Genomic DNA, 12,576 nt, shown 5'->3' on the forward strand with positions numbered 1-12,576 from the left:
ATTAGTAGATCAGATCAATGAACTTGGATTCTATTTCAGTTGATATGCCGACAAGTAATCATAAGAAGGAAGAATCGACAAGAGGGTCTTGGTGTCTATAATAAACAACCAATAATGGTTAGGGATAAGAATGCGGTGATGGAGCCAGAAATATATGTGAGTAAGGTTTAGATGCGAGTAAGAGTATGGTTTAGAAAAAAAACAATGACCACGGGGGCCTGTTAGACAGGGCGAAATGGACACACAGCACAGGAAATCAGAAGCTCATTTCCCCCTACACTAACAGAGGACTACAGAGAATTTATTTACTTGCCCCGAAAAGATCCAGGAAAGATGGCATAAAAGAGCTACAGAAAGTATATCAAGCCAGTAAGAGTGAGATGGAAAATATGATTTCGTTGTCCCAGGTATGCTTGGTGACGAGATAGACAATAAATTAAAGAAAAATATACCGCCCAATATGCTGCGAGATTAAAAAAAGAATGCCTACAGAAGTATTTAAGAATTAAATTCAATTTGTGGAAGAAAGATATTGTCCAGAAGATGAGAGTCTTGCTAGCATTTATGAAGAAGGACTTCCGCGAATATACTTCATCCAATCAGTATTAATGACTACTGTAAAAATAGAAAATCAACACTATGTGAGGACTATAGAACCATTTTCTTCATTTCTCATTCAGCAAAGGTAGATCTGGTGGTCATTATCAAAACGATGGAGAATTAGAACGATTACTTAAGGGAAGAACGATATGATTTAGAAGAGTTAGGGATACGCGTGACGCCATAGCACTAATGATAACTCTGGTGTGAAGGAATGTAGATCATGACCAGGATGATCTTTGCTTTTTCGAGAAGGCGACTGAAAGAGTAAATTGGGATCAATTAATAAAAGAATTTTAGAAGATAAATTATGGAATAAAAGGCAAAAGGTCAAATATAAGTATTCATTAATACCAGTATATTTCAACGCATACTATATATGAAGGGGAATGTAAGAGGCAACTGAAGGTGAAAATGGAAATAGGTGGAGAGCAGAACCAAATCTGTTAGATTTTCGGATGATCAAAATTTAATGAGCCAATCTTTGAAGAGGTTGAAGTAATTGTCGTACCATTAAAAATCCCATGTGATAGAAATGAGATGGAAAGAAATCATAATGAAGTAGTAGTAATGTGCTTACAAAGAACGAGCTGGAAATACTGATGCATACTTTCAACTCGGGGGTTATAAATTAGAGCGGGCATAGCAAATAATCTAAGAAAAAATTATTTTCAACACGTTGAGATATTGAAAATAAGGAAGCAAATGCCTATAAAATGAACTGTTATATAAATATTAAATTATTAAATTTAAATTAAATGTTCACAGTTGATTTTTGGAAAAATTATTTATCAGTGTTAAACACTAATTGCATAAATATTTGCAAATCTGAATGAAATATCATTCGTATTCTCTGTGTACCACAAATGAGTTGTTCCTAGAAAACTTGCCTTACAACATTCCAATACTTTAAGGATTAATCCAACTCTCAAAACGCAAAAATTACTTTCGAAAGGAGAATCTCTGGCTGCAAGAAGTTTCTCTTGCGAAATCTAAAGCGTTGTACCTGTTACCTCATGCGCAATGAATGTTATAACTGTCGCTATAAATGTAGAAAACACTCTCATTTAGTGATGAACGTGGCTTATTGAAAAACGTTTCAATTGCATGCGTCCATTAAAAATGTTTCGAGTAAAAATATTAGCATTTTGAGTTGGCCGTGAATATTTTATCCTGAAAGAATTTTGTAAATCTCATATAATTCAAATATGCCTCAGGATTCTCTGAAGGAAACTAAATTAGTTCCTTCATAGATAATACAAAGTTTCCAAGAAAAACTACTACAGGTAGTTTAAAAACTACTACCCATACAATGAAACGTATAGAAAAATAATGTTACACATGTCTATTCCAAATCGCAGTGAAAAAAGGTGCAATGTTTGTGGTTTCATTTCTAGCTAAACTACCAATATCTTTACAAATATTTAGAAGTCAATTGAAAGATTAAATGCTGTGGGCTAAAAGCTTCGACCACCTCTGCAACCTGATGAATAATATACGTATCACACATTGCATATTTTTAAATAAAAACGTTTAATGTAACTACCATGATTATTCAACCAAATGTCTTCAAGCCTCCATCGTTCGAAAATATAAACAGATGTCACTATTGTTAAGATGTTAAACCAGTAATGCTGCCATGAATTAAAAGCCATGCTTTCATCAATTTAGGCCCACAATTCATCTGTAATTCTGAGGGTTTGGCTTACGTTTAGCGAACAGCAGGTAATAGTCATTAATACAAGTAATGAGAAGGGACCTGGTTACAATCTGTTGTGCTCACTAGCGTTCTAAAATCTCTCAAAATTAGCAATTGCCTTATTAATGTTTGCGTTTCTCACAAAGTCAGATAGTTCCACTCACTTCCACGACCTACGTTAAATTATTAATTGGGAGTGAACGATAGGAATGGAACGCACGAGAATTTTACGCTAATAAATGAATCGCACAGATAATGGAGATAAATCACGCAAATCTAATGTTTGAACTCGCGTTTTCGAGGGGTTCCCATTCGTTTACGTCGGAATTCGTGAGGAACGAGGGGAATAAAGTCGCCGCTCCTTGCAATAAATCTCGGCGATTCGATATGAGTGTTTGTCTGCAGAGTTGCCAAGTCTTTCTGTAGCAGGAAACCAATGTTTTAGTGCACGTCTTGACTTACGCATAAAGCCGTAAATTTCGCAACTTTGTCCGGATATTCAGCCGAAGGGCAAAAAACAAGTTGGAACGAAGACGTTCTTCAACACTTATAAATCAGTTTTAGCAAACCCTTCGTAGACGGAGAAGTATTTTGTTTTACACATTAAAATACGAGGGTCATCCGGAAAGTAGTACCCGTTCGTGCCGCATGAAGTGCTGACGACGCGAGTAGCCGCTGGACGAGGTCAGATAGCTTCAGTGGCTTGTCTGCCTTCTCTGAGCCAAGTTGCGTGACGCTAGCATTGCCTGTGTTGTTTCTGTGATTGTTTACAATGTTTAAAAAAATTGAGAACGCCGCCAGTTGTGAAGTGAGGGCAGTGATTAAATTCCTCAATGCAAGAAACGTTCGCCCATGTGATATTCATCGCCAATTAAAGGAGGTGTATGGAGACAATGTAATGGACGAGTCGTCTGTTCGGCGGTGGTGTCGCAACTTCAACATGGGGAGGGGGAACACACACGACGATGAGCGTTCGAGGAGACCGTCTGTCATTACAGACCAACTGGTGAGCTCAGTTGACGAATTCGTGAGGAACGATCGGCGCGTCACAATTGATGACATCTGTGAGCATTTTCCCAATGTTTCTCGAACAATTGTTCATGAAATTGTTAAACACCATCTGCATTATGCAAAAATTTGTGCAAGATGGGTCCCTCGCGTATCTCAATGAGCTGGCGGCGAAGGACTATGCAGCAGGAATACAGAAACTTGTCACACGTTATGACAAATGCCTTAATTTGCTTGGAGATTATGTTGAGAAGTAGTTTAAAGTATCCTCTTTCAAATAAATTTTTTTATGTTTGTTAATATTTACTTTTGTGTCTTTATTTCACGAACGGGTACTACTTTCCGGATGACCCTCGTAATATTAATATGCTAAATTGCTGTTAGATTTGTCTTCTTGACAACACTCTACTTTAGAAATATTTGAAAATTTACCTCCATCAATTTGTCATGCTGCTTTGTCCTTTAATCGCTAATGTTTACCCGCCCATGATAATATATAGCAAGTTCTTACGCTTTGTGAATTAAGAGGGAATTTTTATAAGGAATGGTTCTATATTGAGAGCATGTATAGCTATTATTTCAAATCAATCATTGTTCACAATCTATAAACAAAGGTTGACTAATTCCGTATTCATACGGCTACTTAAATAAATAGACACATGAGATGTCTTAATTTATTGCTATAGTAACGGGTAAGTTAAAATGAGGATTTATGTACCACTGCCAATCGTCAATGTGATTATGTAGTCATGGAATTAGCTCTCATTCCAATATTGTTCCTCTCCAGCCCCAGATAATTAATGGCCAAAAAATAACTTATTGCTGGCTGGGGTAATTTGTTTTGGGGAAAATGAGATCAAAAAATAATTTCTCCTAATGAAACGGTATAGGTAACACCTTTTTCCGGGCAAGTCAAGATTCATCTAGTCATCGACAAATAAATTTCTACGGTTTTCTTTAAGAAAAATGTTTTTCCGGCAAATATGCACTGCAAACATTTTGAACCAACGCTTCTCAAAAGCAAAGAGGAATGCTGGCAACAAAACAGAAAATGAATATTGAACCTAAAATTAAACCACTTGGTTTTTCCATATGAAAAACTTTTATTTGCGACCTAGGTTTCGTTATGGTATAACATCATCAAGAAAATTAATATTCATTTGGAGCCTTTGTTCGTGATCTAATTCATTATTATAAACTTATTAATAGCTTTAAAATTAAAAAAAAATTAATGATATCAAATTTGTAAGATAACGTGGTGACAATGGGAAAACCTATTTATAATATGCATCTATTTTTAAGAGAAATACAAATGAAGCTGCAGCCCACTCATTCATTTGATAATAATGAACGCCAATTTAAGGCAGATCGCTGGGCGTTTGAACGTTGAGGATGAATCAATTCAACAATATTTTAGCATAGCAAAATCCTAATATCCCTTATATAACTTTTCATCAGTTGCTTCAGCCAAGAGTTATCATAATAATGGTGCTATTAGATTTGATTGTAGAATTGTGGAGGAAGATTACGCCTAATTCCTACGTAGCCGGGTGGAGGTTGGAAAAAAAACAGCACGTTGCAACGTTACCGGTTGAACTAAGAGGTAATTGTTGTGAATGTCATGGGATTTGGAGCTTGAAGCACAATTATTCATTTCTCCAATGCAGAATCGGTGTAAAGAAATATTCTGATTAAGTACACTTCATCCTCACCTTGTTTATGAAAACCTTAAGAATGGTTTCTGAGATTGAACAAGACAGAAAATACAACAAAAAATGGATAAATACGCAAATGCATAAGTAAAGTGAGTTGATTTTGATAGCATAAAAATATGAATGTTAATTTGACCATGCCAGTTCACCACTCGTTCACAAACGATTCCAGTGATTCATCCACTATTGCATGTCTTGCTTGATTTACTGCTTTCAATGAGCCACTCTTTACCCATGGGGATGAAGAGCAAAGGTTTATTTGCGATGAGAATCAGACGGTTAAAGAGCCTTGAAAGATGATTGGCAACAAAACCACCCTCTTTCAGAATGCCGAGTCGGACGAAACGGGTGGATATTTTTCTCCACGGAAACCTTAAGCGGAGAGGAGGGGAGACCAACCATACTCCGAATAGGGAAAAATTTAGCTCTATAAGGACGAAATGGAATCTATAAACGGGCATGCAGGCCATATTGCCATGCTTGCGTCGCCTCCAACGCCCGGCGTCCGGGCGCAACTTGGGGCGAGCGGAAGAACATAATTCGCAGTCCCAGAGTTCTCTCAACCCGAACTCAACGGAAAAGGACCTGACGGCCCTCCGTGCGGGTATGCGATCACATTCTCGGAGTGGCTCTCCCTCGTTCTATCCCGCCGTAACATTCTCGCACTCAATTCTCTTTCCGAACCTGCTCTTCATTCCGCAATCCGTCCCCTGGGTCTGGAGGGAGTGAGTGGTAGTCGTATTTCGTAATTATGTCGGATTCTACAAAAAACTGCAAATTGCCATGAAAAGATAACGGTTTTTCAGGCATTTATTTGATCCTTATGGCAAAATTTCGGAGGAAATAGCGTCAGACGTTGCTTTTAGGACTCACAACTAGGACAGTTTAAACACATCAGATTTGAAATAGTTACTGAAAAATTATAATGAATACCATATTCACTCAGTGGAATGCACTTTTGAATTTATTAAATGATATGGCTTTGAAGGATTTCAGGTTTTCCTGGCGTATGGTATTCAAGAAGTTCTCTCGGGTTTCCCACCGGATCAGGTTGCAGTACACCGACGTTTCGAAGGCTGACTCTGCCATCGTCTTCAGGGACAGCCTTCGAAACGTCGGTGTACTGCAACCTGACCCGGTGGGAAACTCGAGAGAACTTCTTGATATGGCTTTCATCGGAAAAACCAAAAGAATAAAGTACTTCCTTAAATCCTTAATGCTAATATTCTAAGGAATGCACTTAACATTAAACCCCAAAATACGTATAAAGTAATATTCAACCCTCTCTCTCTATTTTCCCTTTATGTTTGCTTGGACCTATCATTTTTTTCTTAATTGTAGTATATTGAAACAGAATGTAAGGAATGTTCACGGTAACCTTCAACAATGGAACTTTCAAGTACTCGCATTTCAAGGGTGGATAGTTTTAAGACATGCAATGTGATATTTTTGAACACTCATTATAAATCAGCAAGAATCGTGGAGGAATACCGAAGCCTGGGAGTGAATTAGTACTATAAGGCGCGCCGAGCTGCTCCAGCATAAATCACCTTTTATATTTTTAGGAATTTGAAATTATGAAAAGCTCTTCACTTTATTAAACGCCTTTTCAAAATCTACGAAAGAAGCGAATTCGCCTTGATTTTATTCTATATCCCTCTCGATTACGGAACTAATAACTGAAGTGGCGTCACGCGTGCCTCTTCCCTTCCTAAACCCAAACTGATCATCTCCTAAGCAACCATTTGCACTGATCTCCATCATTTTGTTGATGATCCTGAGAACCACTTAAGCTGCGTGGGAAATTAAACATATTGTTCTGTAGTCCTCACATGATTTAGCCCTTATCTTTTTCGGAATAGGAACTAACTCTGATCTCAAAAAGTATTACGGCCAGATTTCCTCCCAATATATCCTACGAATCAGTCCATATGGACTCTTCCTTACACATTTTCCTAAACCTTTTAGTTATTCTGCTGGAATATTATCTACCCCAACGGCCTTATTTGATTTCATCTCCCTTAGTGGCCTTTATATCTCATCGTCCAGTATGTTTGAACCTAAGCAAACGTCCTCCACGTCATATTCTCTTTCTATGTTTAAGCTTGTTGGTTTAAGTGCTTCACCGTACAGTTCTTCCACAATTCTTCCATCTCTCTTGGGTATTTTCATTTTCAACTATTAACTTACCCGATTTATCTCTGTCAACACAGATCTTTACAAATAATGGATATTAGAGAGCTTTTATAGTTACTTAAGAATTGATATTTTCAGAGAGAAATTATTTTTCTTCTTTCCAACTTTTTTCTGCTACATCCTCGCATGCTAGCTAGTATGGCATTGCACAAAACTATGCGATTGACGACAGTGATTATGAATCAGTGCAACGCTTTCAAAACGTCATATTTCCATTCCATTCAAACTGCTATCTTTTCCATTTAATTTCTCCTTCGATAAATCATCTTCCTCGTAAAACATTACAATTCATACCTCTCCCTGTCCTTCCACCGCCATCCTTTCTTACACCTCTCACCTATCTAACTGCTTAGCTTGAGGCGGATACTAGTTCACATTTCAACGGGAACTGCTGCACTCATCTCATTGGCGTTGCAGGCCGATAAAGGCGCAGAGCAGCCTCCGCTGGTCATTTGTTCTTTGCTGCATAAGGAATGAACCGACTCCATCAATATTAAAACCCTGCGGGCGGTGAGCGGCAGCATATTCTTCTTATCCTCATCCAAAGAGAGAGAAGCTGTACCCGAAAGGACTAGTCAACATGATGGATATAGAAGAAGAAATAGACAAAAGGGAATGTCGAGAAAATTTATGGGTGGCCGTGGGAAGAGGGGTGTCTAGTTATACAAGACTAGGTGCCCAAAGCCGATGCGACGTAATCCTAGGAACCGTTCTCTAAGTTAGGATTAGTTTACATGATAGGAGTGAAACTTTAAACGGCGAAATTGAGCTCTAAAGTTTTGGTTTAAAAAATTTCATTTGGAATTATAAAATCCAATTCCTATCTTTCTTCGCCATTTGTTGCAATGAAAACTTTGAGTGAGTGCTTTTGAATTTTTAAAACTTTCATAAATGATTTTGAGTTAAATACGTGGTTTGGACTAATGAGGCAATGCATTTTCATAAGTAACTTCACTATAAATAAATGAACTTCGTATGGCTGTATTAAAACTCTCAAAATTTAGGGAAAATTATAAGTAAATGGCTAATGTCAAGACAAATAAGTGTAAAGGGTATAGTTGGTACATCCTAAAACTTATTTTCTTCTTGAAAACAAATGTTTCTCTATGACAAAGTAGGAAGCAAAAACTATAGATTTATTTAATTAGAATAACTTATTGTCACGATATGTTTTTTCCATGATCCAGGATGCTTTCAATCACACTACAGCTTAGGCACCACAAACTCTCGAAGATTCACTGAAAATATTTGATATCAAATTTGAATTGCCAACACCTTTCATGTTCTCAGGCGATAATACATCGGGCAACAGCTGTTTTTGCAATTTGTTGCATCATCATTTATCATTTAAATGTAACGTTTTTGCTTTACGTTTCCCTAGATATTTGCTGAATGAATATCATACTACCGCGTCACAAAATTATATTACCGAAAATATGGCTAACAACTTTAACGAAGGAATGAACAAATACCATTATCATGGATAGAAGTGCATTTTCCGTTTTGATTATCAATGCACAATAATAGCAAATATAATTGTTCAATTTGAAAGATTTATATTTGTTCGCTTTAAATAATTCCATTGAGACTGAGAGCTGTAATAAGGAAAAATAACATTTCAATGCAACATTTTCAGAGTGTAAAAATCATTCGCCTCCGGTAAAGACGAATGATTTTTAAACTCTGAAATCATTGCATTGAAATGCATTTTGGCCGATAACTCCGTTGAAAGTTACTGTGACGTCATCTCCCGCAGTTTCTTGGAAAAATAGCATAGTTAATAAGAGTTGATTTGCAGATACGGCCAATAAACTTTAAACGATATACCAACGGTGTTTGGTTAACCACGCTCTTCAATCCGCACGATGACTTAATGGCCGTGAATAGTGCTGCATCATTATTAAGGCTAAATATAAGTTAAATACACGCTGTAAGGATATATTAAGAATATTTTTTAAATTTCAAATTTGATTGAATGTTTGATTTTTTAATGTTAAAATTTCATAAAACATCACAGATAATTTTAATTACCACTAAAATATCCTGAAATGACATTAATGATTTATTGATGAAATTAATACGTATATTTAGACAATTAAACTTAACTATACCTGGTCTCTGTATTTTCCTCGAAAAATTAATCAGTAGATTAAGAAAAAGTAATTAGTACACCAGTGCGCCAAACCAGAACGCATATTATTGTCTAAATGAATCAAATAACGGGAGAACCAAATTTCATTTTGTAATTGATGTCCTAAAAGCCGATCCACTCCTAATTACAGTCTGTAATTCATCGATCCGAAAAATGAAATTATAGCCGTCACTAAGACAAAAACATTTTTACAAATGAATGTTCTTGACCGCTCAGTTGAAATTATGCCACCTAGTAATTGGCATGAGTACTATTGCTACCGTTTCTTTAATATTGTGAGAGGCGTAATGCCATACGCATGAAATCACCGAGCACAATTGTTTCCATACCGTTCCTTGAGTTTTAACCATCGTGTTGAACTAGCTCGTTTAAATCTTTGGCTGATGGACTATGGGGCCATTAAGGTATCGATTTTAATAATGGTATTCCTGTTTTTGGAGCACTTTAATGGCATCCACGTTATTTCCACCCGGGTGGTGACCGATCCTGTGTATTATTGTAAACATGGAGAATCATCGACAATTCCTTAATGCGACAAAATCCATCAGTGATGAAAGCGAAAAGAACTAGGAGGCAAAGAAAAAGAGTAGAAAAGGGGAACGATGGAACTGAAATTTGAAAGAAATGAGGGAAGATGCCGGGAAGAAAGGAGGAGATGAGAAAGTCGTCGGAAGAGCCTCGTTATCCTGCCGCCCTTTCGGCTTCTACGTGTTCCAGAGAGCCTTTCCTTCCAGCTCCTAGCACCTGTCTCCGTACCCTCCCCTACCAAAACCTTTTCCCCATCCTACCGACTTGGTTGCCTCTCCCCTCCCGATCCCCATCCCACGCCACACTAGCCTACTTTCCCCCCCTTCCACACAGATTCTGTCCCGACTAACTCTGCCTCCCTCCAGAACCCCCCCCCCCTCTCATCACCTTACCGCTTCATTTCTACCCCATCCCTCCGATGCCAGCCTCCCTCCCTCCCCTCCCGCACAAACGCGCGTACACACACACACACATTCTTCCCCCGTACCTTCACCCGCCCCCTCCAGAGCCGCTCTCCGCCCCTCCGCCGCCACCACCGTGGCACAGGTGAGTCGGCCGCCCGGTTCTCCTCCGTTCCTCAGTCAACGCGTGAGAGTCGCACTAGAAGCACGGTCAGCGCCACCGGACCTAACGGGTAGCGCCCCGCGAAACGATCGAACTACGACCGTACGCTCGATTCGATGAGCGTTCATGCACCGGGAGTCTTAGGATCCCTTCTTCCCTCATCCGGCTCGTGATGTTTGTGCATATGTCTCCTCCTCCCACGGACCCTCTCGATGAGGGCGTCACGAAGGGAGAAAATGAAACCTAATGAAGAAAACTCGTGCCGTTAAAAAAAAGTGCCCTGAGCCGCGAGGGCTAGTTTGCTTACGAGCTCCGATTTGGGGACGGGTGTGTTATTTGTAGGTGTGTGTGTGAGTGAGTGTGTGAGTGCTTGTGACAAGCATGCTTCATTGGATTAATCACGCAAATGTGACCAAAAACATCCTCGATCACGATGATGCGTCGTATCCCCTAACTATTGGATGAATTCGATCGGGCAAGAGGACAGCAAACTCATGGTCAGAGTCTTAATGAATTGTGGACGAAGTGACAGTTGATTAATTTTTGTGTGCATCTTTCGAACTCTGCCGAACAATTCTTAGACGACAGTATACATGCGGGAGCCTAAAAAAAAAAAGTCATTCAAAATCTGAAGAAGCTTGTCATTTACTAATTCTTGGATGATACAAATTTACGCCGGTAAAACGTATCAAAACAAGATCGGGATTGGAGATCTTTTGGATTGCATGTCAATGAAAGACGCCGCACCACTGTTGAAAGTGCTTCTTGTTTGCCCATCGGTGAGTCCCTATTGACGACGACCGGTCTCCCGGCGGCCGCGCTGCCCGGTTTGTTTCCCCATTCCCGACAGCCCTAGGGGATCCACCGGTGTGGCGACCCACATCCCAAGACTGCGGCTCCGTCTCTGCGTCAGCCGCCGACACCCTTTCTCCTCGCTACATCCAGCAGAACATTCAATGGCGATAGTTGCAGCCTAATCGGAATTCATATTTCCTGGCATATCTTGACTTTTTCGAATCCCTTTCCCAGAAAATAGCAGCGACATTGCTGCAGTATTTGAGAGGGATATAAAACGAGTGGCAAAAGTGCAGGTGACTTAAACGCCTGGCTATTAACAGGCTAAGACATCCACATCTGAAAAAAGCACGCGCCGGCTTGATTTATATCCCGGTTTTGAAGGCACTGATTGCCTTCCATTGGATTGCATCGGCGGCTTCCATAATAGGGGGTCCGTTCGTCTCGGCAGGAAGAAGGCAACGTGGGAGTGCGGAGGCACCCAGTGGGAAAATCCTTTCGAGGTGCAACCTTACCGCAATCAAGAGGAACCCACATTCGCCGGGTGGATAACGGTGAGACCTGCTAGCCTGTATATGTGAATTTATTTTCGGTTTGGCGTAGGAGAAAAGACCCGGTAACGAGCAACGACAGAGGCAAAGAGGATTTGGTATATTTGCTTGTATATTTTTAAAGGGAAAGCGGTTGATTCTCTATTGGGGTTTTAATAGCTTGAGCTAAATTGGACAGAAGGCGATTTGAAGACCTTGTGACAAGAAGAGCTTGATTTTGCCAACGCCGTACCGCAAAAAAAACCTTTTACCGAAATAAGTACCTATTTATGAATCACAAATGAAGTGTTTTGTCAAATCCGTTTTCCAAGGGATAATAATCCTTGAGTGATCCACAGTCACAACCGTGATAACATGTAAATGTTCCCGTATATAAGACAACGGTCTCTGTTAGCCAGTAAACAAATATTTAATGAAAAAGTCACTTAGAGATTAATGATTATGTGCTTACACATACATATCAATACAGCAAGGATCAAGACAATCCATGAAGCTGTATCTTAGCGTAATATTTTATTTACCACAGTTCAGGTTTTTGATGATTTTCCCCACCGGAGAATATCCACGGAGAAATACAAGGAATATTCGTCTTTCCTTTCCAAGCAGTCGAGACTTATCCATCCGGGATGTGCTCTCGTTGTAGTTGATGCAGAAGTTAGTCCGTGGCCTCAATAGCTCGATGCGGAGTTCCTGCCCACCCCTAGCACCCACTATTCACCTCCCTGCCTCAACTACCTTGCTAGTTCCGACATCACGTTGGAATTCTCCGCA

At 39.4% G+C, this 12,576-nt stretch overlaps 1 protein-coding gene across 1 annotated transcript in view; it reads left to right on the forward strand.

The window, feature by feature from the left end:
- Positions 1 to 10,523: 10,523 nt before the first annotated feature.
- The window catches only part of LOC139697489 (uncharacterized), a 90,581-nt gene continuing 88,528 nt past the window's right edge, over positions 10,524 to 12,576 (forward strand). Inside the window, exon 1 of the mRNA XM_071596213.1 lies at positions 10,524 to 11,808. The gene's annotated coding sequence lies outside the window, so the exon portion shown is untranslated. The remainder of the gene's footprint in view (positions 11,809 to 12,576) is intronic.

This window comes from Hetaerina americana, unplaced genomic scaffold, assembly GCF_022747635.1.
Source record: "Hetaerina americana unplaced genomic scaffold, ioHetAmer1.1.p SCAF_78, whole genome shotgun sequence".
NCBI classification, from domain to species: Eukaryota; Metazoa; Arthropoda; class Insecta; order Odonata; family Calopterygidae; genus Hetaerina; species Hetaerina americana.